Below are 12,718 nucleotides of genomic sequence, written 5' to 3'. Positions count from 1 at the left end.
ATGCAGTAAAGAAAATCATACACTGAGATTGATGATGACTCTCCTGCTTGACACATTGTAAGTGTATACATTTACGTAGAGTGAGTGGGTGAGTTGTTTTACGCCGTTTTTAGCAATAGTCCAGCAACATCAGGGCGAAATGGCTTCACACAATGTTTCCATGTGGGAAATTGAACCCCGGTCTTCGTCGTGACGAGCAAACTCTTTAACCACTGGATAACCCTCACCCCCCCCCCCCCTTTCCCCCTCTGTATGTAGATGTCAGCCAAATTCTACCTACACCTTAAACATACATGACACAAGGACAGAGGCATATAGTACAATGGTTCAGCCAGTGGATTGAACACTATACTCATAACATACTCTAGGTCCATTTCGTAGGCAGGAGTTCACTCTCCTGTGTTACACGGGAATTAATCTAGATTCTTATTTCGAAATCATGTTCATTCAATCAAGGTATTTACAACTGGACCACCATGCTTCATCCATGATACCCTAGGTCATATACTCTGCTAAAATATATACCTGAGATAAATTTCCTCATTTCTTGCAAGCAGGGGACATTCTTTGTCTTTAAAACATCGTGTCTAGTTTCAACAAAATAAGTAAATGCTGTATTTTATGGTCCGTCTCTTGTTGTTTGGTTGTTTTCAGGCCGCTGTCGCATGACTGGGGTACTTCTTGCGTGAGAAGCAGGTGCTTCCGATAGGGCAGGATATGTTAATCTTTTCTTTTATACCCGGTGCCATCAATTTTTAGTGATCGATTCATAAAATTGTCACCGCTAGTTTGCCTTTAACGACCATGGAATCTCTTTCGGGTGAGAATCGGGGTTGGTTATTATCTGGCGTTGACGTGTTTATATTTATTTTATCAACTTACCATTGAGATGTTATCTCTGCGTCACCATCGGTTAAGACTATGGGAAGCGTCTGTGTGGCGAGATGTGCGTAGAGTAAGATTAAGGCTAGTCACTTGGTTTCGTTACATTACGTTTAAGAGTTGTATGTTAAAGCCGACACGATAACATGCTGATATAGTATATGCGTCCACATTGCTCTTGTCATAAACTAAAAATATACCAGTGTCTGGCGCCCTGTACTCAAGCATGCAATATTGGAACTGAGCTATACCTAATTCATAGATACGCTTGCGGTTCAAGGGGACTTACAGAGCATGGAGTATAGATCTTAACGTCAAGCTATTCTTGAACGTGCCGGATTAACCACGGTCAATTTACATTTTCTTTGGCAGAATTTCTGCCTAAGACGTTGTGTGTACTGTTCCGTTATTTTATCGGCTAGGGTGGCTGATGCTTTGAGACCTGGATGTACGCGAGACGACACTGTGGAACGCTTCAGGTTCTAGAAGCAATCTGGACAAGTTTATCTGTCGTCCAGGGCTTCTCGTATCTCCAGCCCATTACCATTGTCTTCATCACCATGCATAACTCATTGTTTCGGATAAGCTGCTACTGTATACAAATAGAGTTCAGGATTTGTATTTGTGACACCGTAAACTTATTTGCTACGGTCACGAGAGACGTTTTCGCGTCAAAAGAAACAGATGACGTTATTGCAGGCTTCCCAGCTCACCACTTCCGGTTTGGCATGCAGACTGTCTTGGGTGTCAGCCTACCGCCAAGCCAAGGCCAGCGAGTACTGGGAAGCCTCACATATCCGTCCCCACCGAGGACACAATATAAGAACTCGCATTAATGTTTGACCGTCTGATAATTCCGTTTGTTATCACAGTAACTACAGGCGGACGTCCCTCGGGGACTATGTGGTTACAGTCGAGTGCCATGACCCTGTATCTCTGTCCCAGCTGCCGTGGAGGACACTGGTCAACATCACGTGACTGCCACCACGCGCGAGGACCGTATCAGGTTCGGAGAACAATAAACATGGTGTCGGTTGTCCGCTGAGGGAGATCTTGGGGCTTTGTTGCAGGAAACAGAGAGACACGTGAGATTTGGTCACGGAGACGTGACACCACCTGTGCATTGCGCATGTCTGCCTTGCGACATGTGATCTGCTGACACTGACTCCGACACGATCATGTTCCCTCCTACGGAGCAACAGATAACAAATGAACTTCAATGAAGAGGAAGACTCAGCCACCTCATTCACATTCAGTTCTAGGGTGGGCAATCAGAGACTTGTATCTAGGGTAGATAATCGGTAACCTAACTTCTAGTTAGGGTAATCGGTAACCTAACTTCTAGTGTGGGTAATCGGTAACCTAACTTCTAGTGTGGGTAATCGGTAACTTCTGCCTTGGGTAGATAATCAGACACTTGTATTAAGGTTAGATAGTCGGTAATTTGTACTAATTGCAGACAAGATGACTTGTATCACGGGGACATAATTGGTTACTTGTATCAAGAGTAGTTAACTGGTTAATTGTATCACGGATAGATAATTGGTTACTTGTATCAAGGGTAGATAATTGGTTACTTGTATCAAGGGTAGATAATTGGTTACTTGTATCACGGATAGATGATTGGTTACTTGTATCAAGGGTAGATGATTGGTAATTGTATCAAGGATAGATAATCGGTTATTGCATCACGGGTAGATAACTGCCAACTTGTATCAAGTGAAGATAACTGGTAATTCGTATCAATGGTAGATGATTGGTTAGTAATTAATTACTTGTAGTTTATGGTCAGCTATCCTCAAATTTTATCTACAATGCATTTGTATTGGTGGGACCTGATCAGCTGGGATGCATCTGGTGGAGCTTAGTACGAAAGCATTAAAGAGACATAACATGGATCAAACTGTCCCTATCAGGTGACCTTGCCAAACCCTGTACACTGCTCCTTACAAAGCCATTGATCATCCCTACAGTATCGGATTCATCACAACGCATTGATTAATCTGATACCACTGCTATTAGTTCGAAGAGCATCAAACTGCGCTTATGTCATTACAGGCGGGCGGTTGCCATTATCCCGTCCTATTGTCAAGGCCCAACCTAGCAGCTTGATGGATCCGAGAGGCCACAATGCTAGGTAAATACAATTGATATCCAGTGCTACAGGGGCCTGTTTGATGTGCCCAGCAATCTCCGCCACTCTTGCGCCATTGCCACGACTGTTAACTCGCCATATCATCTAATCACAGTGGCATATATCCCCATGGATCACTGATGGAAGTTATGCGTGCAGGTAGATAATCTCAGCACTGGAATACCAACAACTATAGCATTACACTATCTCTGCTATTAATCTTATTTTTATAGCCTGACACACAGGCTCAGCGTCTCCGTAGGCTGCCTGCATTTATATATATATATATATATATATATATATATATATATATATATATATATATATATATATATATATAAATATATCTGTATCTATCGTCTCTCCTAGTTTATAACCACCTCTTGACTTACAGCCACCTCTCCCCGTCTCTCTTGACTTACAACCACCTCCCTCCGTCTCTCTTGACTTACAACCACCTCCCTCCGTCTCTCTTGACTTACAACCACCTCCCTCCGTCTCTCTTGACTTAGAAACCACCTCCCTCCGTCTCTCTTGACTTACAGCCACCTCTCCCCGTCTCTCTTGACTTACAACCACCTCTCTCCGTCTCTCTTGACTTACAACCACCTCTCTCCGTCTCTCTTGACTTACAACAATCTCCCTCCGTCTCTCTTGACTTACAACTACCTCCCTCCGTCTCTCTTGACTTACAACTACCTCCCTCCGTCTCTCTTGACTTACAACCACCTCTCTCCGTCTCTCTTGACTTACAACAATCTCCCTCCGTCTCTCTTGACTTACAACCATCTCCCTCCGTCTCTCTTGACTTACAACAATCTCCCTCCGTCTCTCTTGACTTACAACCACCTCTCTCCGTCTCTCTTGACTTACAACCATCTCCCTCCGTCTCTCTTGACTTACAACCACCTCTCTCCGTCTCTCTTGACTTACAACCACCTCTCTCCGTCTCTCTTGACTTACAACCACCTCCCTCCGTCTCTCTTGACTTACAACCACCCCTCTCTGTCTCTCTTGACTTACAACCACCTCCCTCCGTCTCTCTTGACTTACAACCACCTCTATCCGTCTCTCTTGACTTACAACCACCTCTCTCCGTCTCTCTTGACTTACAACCACCTCCCTCCGTCTCTCTTGACTTACAAACACCTCTCTCCGTCTCTCTTGACATACAACCATCTCCCTCCGTCTCTCTTGACTTACAACCACCCCTCTCTGTCTCTCTTGACTTACAACCACCTCCCTCTGTCTCTCTTGACTTACAACCACCTCCCTCCGTCTCTCTTGACTTAAAACCACCTCTCTCCGTCTCTCTTGACTTGCAACCACCTCCCTCCGTCTCTCTTGACTTACAACCACCTCTCTCCGTCTCTCTTGACTTACAACCACCTCCCTCCGTCTCTCTTGACTTGCAACCACCTCCCTCTGTCTCTCTTGACTTACAACCACCTCCCTCCGTCTCTCTTGACTTACAACCACCTCCCTCCGTCTCTCTTGACTTACAACCACCTCTCTCCGTCTCTCTTGACTTACAACCACCTCCCTCCGTCTCTCTTGACTTACAACCACCTCCCTCCGTCTCTCTTGACTTACAACCACCTCCCTCCGTCTCTCTTGACTTACAACCACCTCCCTCCGTCTCTCTTGACTTACAACCACCTCTCTCCGTCTACGGCCACGAACAACCTATACGATCACAATTAATCATAAACCCTGAATTATTTAGAGATGTCAAGGAAACTATACTGAGATAAGAGACCCGCCCACACCAAAATCCCAACTCTTAACTGTAGAAGGTATATGGGCTTTGTGAGCTACCTCTACTCATAAATACAAAGATAGCATATTCTTCTCCAGGAAAATATTTCTTTTTCGATAAACGGCTGTGTAAAGTCAGCCTAGATAACCCCATCCATAATGCCTTGTTTTATCTTCTCTCATTGCTTTGGATGCCGCTATAATACAAAACGATGGTCAGTGATCATAATAAAGTGAGTTGTGTCACTTTACTAAGAATGTTGTTTGAACAAACTCCCGCCTGGTTTGAGAACAGCAACACCAAGCAGTAGGCGTCGTCTGATGTTCAGGACGGTGTACCCTAGAGACACCCAGCCAATCATGGCCTGTCTGCCGCCACTATCTTCATGGCGGGCGATAAGGAGGCGTCAGATTATAAACGTCTTCTCGTGTCTCCCACTTAACACTTCGCCACCATCAGGAGCATATAAACGCTAAAATAATTCTCCTTTGCGGGATAAGATATTCAATCCAAAGGTCTGAATATTCTTACTTATATACCTTAAAAAGAATTTAATCATTACCAAACCTGAATTCTCACTCCACTGTTTTGTCGAGGTGGTCTCTGTCGACATGGTAGTTCGAATAACCCAATCTGTACGCCGTTTCATTTATATAGGGTTTTCACCTAGTGTAACCACTGTCTATAGAGACGATACAGTGAGTGAGTATGGTTTTACGCCGCTTTTAGCAATATTCCAGCAATATCACGGCGGGGGGATACCAGAAATGGGCTTTACACATTGTACCCATGTCGGGAATCGAACCCGGGTCTTCGGCGTGACGAGCGAACGCTTTAAACAGTAGGCTACCCCACCGCCCGTAGAAACGACACAGCTTCATCAGCACTCTATTTATTTTGGGGTAATTTGGGTTAGAATAGATATCAAGCAAGAGGCGAGTATATGTATTGGGTGGTCAGGCTCAGTGACTTGGTTGATAGCGTGTTGTCTAACCCCGACGGGCTGTGACGTTGCTCATTATATCAACCACTGTTTTTTTTCTAGCCCATATTCCATTATTTACAGGGCGACGTCATATAGTGGAATAGTGCTAATTGCGACGTTAAACAAGAAACAAGCAAAACACATGTTACGGATAGCTTACTTTATCCACCTAAAACCAAGTACGAAGGCAAAAAAGAACACGATTAATGGCAACAAGTACTCCACCCCCACACGTCTTGATGGAAGGGGAATGGAACCCAGCTTGTTGGTGTTGCTCTGGTTGCATGCTCCCGAATTTCACATGAGCTTCGTTCAGAGAGAGATCGATCACGGTTACGTTTTTATGATTTTTTTTTCCTCAGCAGAATGTAGTATTCCTTACTAGTAGCATACGCGCTCGCTGATCTGAAACATTAGTGTTGCATCCAAGCGACGGGGGCAGTGAAGCTCGCGTATAACGTTGCAGCGTTTCATACGATGTTTTTTAGTCAGGGCTAAAAAATATGCTCTTTGGTTGACGTTAACGGAGCCAGGATGTAACCGCCGCTTCAAACTTCAACGTTCACACCCACAGCGCACATGTCATCGAGGGAGCTACAGAGTTCCCTTTAAGCCCAGCAGAGGCAATTACCGTGGACCACACACTCTCTCCGTCTTTAGGAGGTACCCTCCCTATGTCTGCGGCCAGACAAGCCACTTTGCTGCCAGAAGTATTTGAATGGCTGTGCTCATCAATTGAACGACGAAAATGTGATTAAACGTAAGATTGTTGGAGCTAGAGTGACCAAGTGGGCATTTTACATAGGTTAACCCAATTGCAACACCCCTGCCCCGTGGGGTCCTTTCACCCAAGGCTCCAGGGACAACTCTTTGTCTTGCAGAACATGGCACGTGTGACACCAGGGTCATACACCTTGTTATGCATGTAGATCAACTTGGCGTACACGTGGACCAAATAGACGAACATCTGATTAACTCTGTGTTCAAGCTTATCAAACTGGAGTACGTGTTGATCAACTTGGCGTAGTCATTCTTGGTTTAGACATCGTTCATTTGGGAGTATATATGCAGTTCAGCTGAATGTACACATTGATCAGGTGGGCGTACGCGTAGCTCAAAAAGGGGTTCACGTAGTGTCTTTTGGTACGCACGTAATTCAACTGGGCGTATACGTTGTTCAACTGGGCGTACACGTAGTTCGACTGGGCGTATTCATAGTTTAACTGGTTGTATACATAGTTCAAATGGACGTATACATAGTTCAAATGGACGTATACGTAGTTCAAATGGACGTATACGTAGTTCAACTGAGCGTATACATAATTCAAATGGGTATACACGTATTTCAACTTGGCGTATACGTAGTTCAACTGGGCGTATACATAATTCAACTGGACGTATACGTAGTTCAACTGGGCGTATACATAGTTCAACTGGACGTATACATAGTTCAACTTGGCGTACACGTAGTTCAACTGAGCTTATACAAAGTTCAAATGAGCGTCAATGTAATTCAACCGGGCGTACATGTAGTTCCAATTGATGTAAACTAGTTGGAGAGGCATTCATTGTATCTAAAGTACGACGCGCGAGGACATAAACCTGGAATACAAACATGAGGGGGCCTCCACAAACTGGGGGCTTCACGTTGACAGAAAGTGATGAGAACATATTTCACAAATGAATGAAAACGTAAACGATATATCAGTTGCAACACTTATCATTTGTTCCAGACAAAACTGAGTATATTTTATAGGAAAAGTCGACCGGTTGGTCACCCGTTGTCGTGATTTATGTGAAAACGTTTGTATAAGAATGTCGATACCCATTCCAGGGGGGAGCGATGTCCCCGCCCCCAAGCGGACTCTGGGGGCCACGGCCAGAAGCTAAGACTCGCAGCACACTAAATCAAGCAAGTCTGGAGAAGCTGGCCCTCAGATCCGTCCTTAAATAACGCTGGCACCCACGAGAGAGGCACGGATATGTTAATGGTGAAATTTGACTTTCAGATGGTCTCCGTATTCACCGATTCACATGCCACCACTCACCACCCATCTCGTGCCTCGTTCGCCGCTCCCCCGGGACGGACACACACAGCACCAGAGTCTCCAACCTTGGATCTGTCCATTCGGGGATAACCAAACTGCTAATGGGCGTGCTTTAACAGAATGTTATCCTTCAGTGAAAACTTTCCATTAGGAGTTTATGTTTACTAAGTTTAGCATTAACGCTTTTGTAGCCGAGCTTGCGGTCGTTGCGGTGTAGCTGGCACTGCCTATGCTCTATCGGGATGAACAATCAACATCCGCAGAAACACGCGACTCTCGGGACCAGAACTTATGCTGCAAGGATTATGAAAGTATTGGATTTATTATGCTGTTTGTTCGACCGACAGTTGAGATCTTAGGGTCCCGCTAAGCAATTTGCACATATAATACCGAAAATTGGGAGGTTTATACCCATGGGCTTGCGTCCGTTATTGCATAGCTAAGTTGTGTCATCTTGGCATTACTTTTGAAACGACATCGTCATAACCAATCAGATGTCGTCAGTATGTGTTTCATCTGTCACAAGTCTGCTTTTCCTCATGGTTGTCTCCACCGCGATGATGAAATACCCCCCCCCCCCCCCCTCCCCTACACATCCAATTACTTTTGAAGCAATGCCTCCTCCCTCTCCCCTAACCTCCATTTTGTATAACCTAGGACACAAAGCGACAGTAGAGCTACGATTGGCGTAAGTCAGGCTTAAATTTGGAGTTGCATCTCCAGGGTGTGCTGGAAGCATGTTGTCCTTGGTTCGAATTCCAGGGCCCACTTGCACAAAGCGATCTTAGCGCTACGACCATCTCAAATCTGTTAGAGTATGGGAGTTAAGATCATCGTAGCGCTAAGATCGCTTTGTGTAAGTGGGCCCAGGTCCTGATTACTGGTATGTTTCTAGGTTTTTCAGCATCATACCCGTGCTCGAGGGTTTCACAAAATCAGTAAACGTCTATTTGTAAGAGGGGCGGTCGGGTAGCCTAGTGGTTAAAGCGTTCGCTCGTCACGCCGAAGCCCCGGGTTCTATTCCCGACATGGGTACAATGTGTGAAGCCCATTTCTGGTGTCCCCCGCCGTGATATTGCTGGAATATTGCTAAAATCGGCGTAAAACCATACTCACTCACTATTTATAAATCCTGCATCGTTTTGAGCTTTTCTCCTACAGCAAGTTGACACGTTGTGAAATAACTAAATAGGGTTAAAAGCGGTGTTATACCCACTCACTCACCCAACCCAACCCTTTGTTTATCGCATACCCCCTTCCTCACCCCTACACCATACCGCACACCTACCCTCGACCGTCACCACGACCCATTACCCCTTTCCCCGGGACTGGCGGTTGTGTTTGAGGTCTTCCTGTACTCCATCATGTCAACCAGGTTTGTTTAATCTGCAGCACGCCAGGCGCTATGAAACACTCTACTTAGTCCTAGATGCGAGATTTTAAACTATTGTTGTCGGCGACTACATCAACGTTCTCGGCATGCAATACAGTATCACCTCCTCTCGGGCCTCTATAACAACGCTCTGGGGATTGGTAGGTGATCACTAAATCAGTCAGAATCTTGTTTTAGATTAAATTGTCAGCACGTTATCTTCCCAACCAACGTTGCGCGTGATTTGCGATAACCGACTGTACTACAAAATCTGACTGTGATAAGGTTCGAGTTATCGAGACCACTACGGTTCGTCTCTTCGAGATGCCTTCCACTTCGAGTTATGGACTGGTTCAACTGTTACTCCAATACTATAACATAGCGTCACGATTGTCGTAGCGCTGAGATCGCATTGTGAAACAAAACTCTAGACGATTACTTAAGGAGCTGTTGGTCCGGGGACCACTCCAACAAAGATCTCTTAGTTCTCCGGCTATCGTAAGTTTATGAATTTACAACAGTCCAAGCGCTAAGATCGTTTTGTGGAACCAGACCATAGTTCACATGCTACTACACTACTCATAGCAGAGTCTTCCGGTAGGCTGTACCAAAATCACGTGATGTCAAATTGTTTTTGCTACCTTGCTATCTGCCGACTCAGTTTTCATTGACCTAAATGATTTGAAATTTGGTTTGAATAATCTTATTGCAAGGAAACATTAGATGCGTATTTAAAGTGCTAGAGGCGGTAGACTCTTCTTATTGATCACTTTAAACCGTTCTATCCCGCCATTAGAACTGTTCTATTCCGCCATTAAAACGGTTCTATCTGGCCATTAAAACTGTATTATCTGGCTATTAAAAATGTTCTATCTCGCCACTAAACATGTTCTATCACGCCCAAAAAGAGGTTCTACCTCGCCACTGAAAAAGTTGTATCCAGCCTTTGAAACTGTTGTGTCTCGCCATTAACAGTGTTCTATCCCGATTTTTGTGATAACTTGAAAGCCTCGTCTCTCCATACACCTCGGGGTGACCCTTATCCAATACATCTCGTGAAAACCTCTCTCATACACCCCGTGGGAACACTTCTCTCACAAACCTCGTGGAAACATTTCTGTCATCATTCTCGTGGAAACCCTTCTCGCATAAACCTCATGGAAACAATTCTCTCATACACGTCATGGAAATACTTCTCACGTAACCTCGTGGAAACCCTTCTCACAAACACGTCGTGGAAACCCTTTCCCCATTCACCTCACGGAAACCCTTTTTTTATGCACTGCGTGGGAACGCTTTTGATATATAGCTTGTGAAAATACTTCTCTCATACACCTCGTGGAAACTCTTCCCTAATACACGCGGTAAACCATTGTTCAGACACCTGGTTGAAACCCCTCTCACCTACATTTCTACACAAATACCCAAATCCTAGATTTGTAATGAGGCTGAACCACGTGTATCTCGTGGCACCACGACTTCAGACAAGACGGTAACGTCACATATAAGGTTTAAGCTTAAAGGAGCAATTATAAGCCCATATACCCCACACTACACCCATCAAACTAAAAAAACTGCATGACATCGATCCGCGCGGGCGTCTGACACAACAATCTGTTTACTCCAAGCACGAATTGTGTGCGCAGGTAAAGTGATTGGATCCTAGCACGCGACGCGCGCGTTCCACGTCAGAACCGAGTATCAAGTATCACCAAAAACCATGATCAGAACTGACCGACATGACGTAGAGGACGTTGCTGTCGTGCCTAGTCTTCCACGTGCCAACAGTGCCACGCCCAGTCAACCATCAACACGCCTTGTCGCAACTAGCTGCTAATCCCCCAACTCGTCTCCAGGCAGCAAACATCAACACCAATTTCCAATATTCATTTTGGTTTTTGTTACATTGTAATTGGCAAAACCGGTCCTTTGATTTCAATGATTCTCCCGCTCCAACTGGACCCTGTTTTATTCCCGCCTGCAGGTTACTAATAACAGTTTAAAGTATTTACAAAGCGCTCAACTGTGTTATCCAGCAATGATCTGGTGTTCTTTGAGATTCTGAGACCTCTACTGCTTCACTGTCGCACTTCGTGTTGACATCACAAACTTGGCTAAGCAGCAGCATTAGTTGGAAAAAGCAGAATGTTGTTGATTGATTTTAACGTATCAGCTTTTATCGGCATTTATTAGATTTTCCCCAGATCAACATGTGCAGATACATTCGTTTGTCAATCTGCTAACAGCACGCACGGCACATGGAGCACCTGTGGAATCAGTCGGGTGGAGTCGTTCCGCGGAGCCGGTGCGGTGGATCACACTAACAGCACATATGTCAATGAGACATCGTGAATATTCATAATGTTATTAAATCACAATATCTGTCAATTTTGTGATACTAGCTACTGCCTGTTTCCCAATAGGCATTTTCAGAGGCCAATTCTGTTTTTCATGCAAAATATTTCAGTAAACTACAAGAGGTTACAGAACTTGTCGAAGTGACGAGAGTAGGGGTTTACACCAACGGAAGGGACAAGAGTACGGGTTTATCCCAACGGAAGAGACGAGAGTACGGGTTAAATAACGGAAGAGGCGAGAGTACGGGTTAAATAACGGAAGAGACGAGAGTACGGGTTAAATAATTGAAGAGGCGAGTGTACGGGTTAAATAACGGGAGAGGCGAGAGTACGGGTTAAATAATTGAAGAGGCGAGAGTACGGGTTAAATAACGGGAGAGGCGAGAGTACGGGTTAAATAACGGAAGAGGCGAGAGTACGGGTTAAATAATTGAAGAGGCGAGAGTACGGGTTAAATAACGGAAGAGACGAGAGTACGGGTTAAATAACGGAAGAGACGAGAGTACGGGTTAAATAACGGAAGAGGCGAGTGTACGGGTTAAATAACGGGAGAGGCGAGAGTACGGGTTAAATAACGAAAGAGGCGAGAGTACGGGTTAAATAATTGAAGAGGCGAGAGTACGGGTTAAATAACGGGAGAGGCGAGAGTACGGGTTAAATAACGGAAGAGACGAGAGTACGGGTTAAATAATTGAAGAGGCGAGAGTACGGGTTAAATAACGGAAGAGACGAGAGTACGGGTTAAATAACGGAAGAGACGAGAGTACGGGTTAAATAACGGAAGAGGCGAGAGTACGGGTTAAATAACGGAAGAGGCGAGAGGGTATGCGTGTGCCCTGTCAGTGTGTAGTCTGCCAGTGTACGGAGCGGCTAAAGGTAATCTGTCAGTGTACGGAGCGGCTGAAGGTAATCTGCCAGTGTACGGGGTGGCTACAGATAATCTGCCAGTGTACGGAGCGGCTAAAGGTAATCTGTCAGTGTACGGAGCGGCTGAAGGTAATCTGCCAATGTACGGAGTGGCTAAAGGTAATCTGTCAGTGTACGGAGCGGCTGAAGGTAATCTGCCAATGTACGGAGTGGCTAAAGGTAATCTGCCAGTGTACGGAGCGGCTAAAGGTAATCTGTCAGTGTACGGAGCGGCTGAAGGTAATCTGCCAGTGTACGGAGCGGCTGAAGGTAAT

At 45.1% G+C, this 12,718-nt stretch overlaps 1 protein-coding gene across 1 annotated transcript in view; it reads right to left on the bottom strand.

Annotated features, from left to right (window-relative positions):
- LOC139475277 (uncharacterized) overlaps positions 1-12,718 on the bottom strand; it is a 77,959-nt gene that overhangs the window by 57,541 nt on the left and 7,700 nt on the right. The window lies entirely within an intron of this gene.

This window comes from Haliotis cracherodii, unplaced genomic scaffold (assembly GCF_022045235.1).
Source record: "Haliotis cracherodii isolate W230 unplaced genomic scaffold, xgHalCrac1.p SCAF_3, whole genome shotgun sequence".
NCBI lineage: Eukaryota > Metazoa > Mollusca > Gastropoda > Lepetellida > Haliotidae > Haliotis > Haliotis cracherodii.
Note: the sequence above shows the minus strand (reverse complement) of the source record. Positions and strands in the feature narration are given on the sequence as shown.